The sequence below is a fragment of the Nannospalax galili genome, unplaced genomic scaffold (genome assembly GCF_000622305.1).
Source record: "Nannospalax galili isolate Female #2095 unplaced genomic scaffold, S.galili_v1.0 scaffold1507, whole genome shotgun sequence".
NCBI lineage: Eukaryota > Metazoa > Chordata > Mammalia > Rodentia > Spalacidae > Nannospalax > Nannospalax galili.
The window spans coordinates 305,724-307,745 of NW_008355454.1; the positions used below are offsets into that span (position 1 = coordinate 305,724).

The window sequence follows — 2,022 nt, forward strand, 5'->3', positions numbered from 1 at the left end:
GGGTTGTAACCAAGGAGGCACAACAGGCTTTGTTGCTATTACAAAAACACTTGGAGCAAGCTCACACCCAACAAATTGATTATGATAAAGATCTTTTGTTTATTGTCATGACCTCCAAATTTGCTCCCACGGGGGTCTTTTGGCAGGATGCTCCTATCCTTTGGGTTCATTTACCGATCTCTCCATCCAGAATTGTTGTTGCTTATCATGAATTAATATTGCAACTTCTCTGGAAAGCTAGACATCTTAGTATTCAGACTTTTGGTAAGCAACCTGATAGTATTATTCTTCCATATACCAAAGATCAAGTAGCTCATCTCATAGAAGGATTAGATGAATGGAGCATATTTTCAGCCTCTACTACAGCATCATTTTCATCTCACTACCCACAGCATCAGTTACTGCAGTTCTTCAAACGACACCCAGTTATTTTTCCTTGCATAGTAAAACAATTTCCAATCTCCAAAGCCAAAACAGTTTTTACGGATGGCTCTCTGAATGGTAATGCTGTCTTAATCTATGATGGCCATAGGAGCCGTCTCCACATAGACAGCTGAGATTATTGCAGGTATAATGGCCTTACAAACCTTTCCCGATGAGCCTCTTAATCTTTATACTGATAGTGTTTATTTAGCTCAGATTTTTATCCAACCCTCGAGGATTAAAACCGAACCATATATGGCAAATGGATGTCACTCATCTTCCTTCTGCAGGATCCCAGAAGTTTCTACATGTTTCTATAGATACCTATTCAGGAGTAATTTTTGCCTCCTTGCATGCAGGAGAACGCACGATTCATGTTCAACAACATTGTCTTGCAGCCTTTGCTTACATGGGCTGCCCTACTCATATAAAAACTGATAATGGTCCTGCATATACAAGTTCTAAATTTGCCACATTTTGTGCTTATTATAAAATCACTCACTCCACTGGCATACCTTATAACCCCCAAGGACAAGCCATTGTGGAACGTGCTAATCAACTCGTAAAACAATACTTTCAAAAAATAAAAAAAGGGGAATATTGTCCTACGCCTACTGCACAACTGTCATCCATACTCTTTATTCTAAATTTTTTAATTGTGGATAAAACAGGACAAACAGCAATGGAACATCATCATTTGTAAATCCGCTACACCGTTGTTAGCACGGGTGAGGGGGGCTGTTTGTGTTTTTCCCCCAGGTGCTGATAAACCTATCTGGATTCCTGAAAGATATTGTCGAACGATCAACCCCCTGGAAGACCATGGAACATCTCAACAAAATAACAAAGGTGATGATCCTCATCCTTCTGACACAGACATGGAGCATACAGGGTAATGTAACTGCTTGAAGTCTAGTAAAAAACCCTCCCATATTAATGGCAGTCGGATTGCAAAGTTTATTATTTCCATCCCTACATGTCACTAACTATACGTTAGGATGGTCTGCTAGCAATGTCTGAATTCAACAACAACAATCAATCAATACTACATTTTCCCTTGTAGAAACACTCTGTTTCATGAAAAGACCTTTTCCATAATAGAGTTCAAAATTTAATCAGAGATGGTATACTCCCTGCTTCTCACTGCTGACCAAGCAATACAAACTATAATCTACCTAAGGTGCTATTGTGGGGAAACTGTATCTTTAATGTTGGAGAACTTCTCATAAAAGACAATAACACAACCCAAATGCGATGGTTTGGGCTAAAACCTTGCTTTAAAAACTCTACTAACAATAAGTGTAATTATTTTTATAGGGAACCTAACCAACTTGTTACACTCGCGTTTGCTAGAATCTATTATTGTGGTTCTTTTACATGCCTTGATGCTACCCCTTCTGATACTTCAGTAAGGTTCTAGTCCTCTCCCCCTTTTTCTTTGTATTATGGAACATAACTGCTAACACAACTTCGGAAGAGGTTCTTAATTGTTCTTACAGTAATTGTGTCCCGAGTAGCTGCTGGAATTCCTCTTTCACTTCTGCGCTGGTTGTGAGGATCCCTACACTTCTTCCTATGTCTGTGAATGTATCAGAAGAT

At 39.1% G+C, this 2,022-nt stretch overlaps 1 long non-coding RNA gene across 1 annotated transcript in view; it reads left to right on the plus strand.

Annotated features, from left to right (window-relative positions):
* Window positions 1-1,996, plus strand: part of LOC115067626 — a 4,687-nt gene extending 2,691 nt beyond the window's left edge. Inside the window, exons 2-3 of the long non-coding RNA XR_003847009.1 lie at window positions 1,183-1,315; window positions 1,923-1,996. This is a non-coding gene — a long non-coding RNA (uncharacterized LOC115067626). The remainder of the gene's footprint in view (window positions 1-1,182; window positions 1,316-1,922) is intronic.
* The last annotated feature ends 26 nt before the right edge of the window (window positions 1,997-2,022 follow it).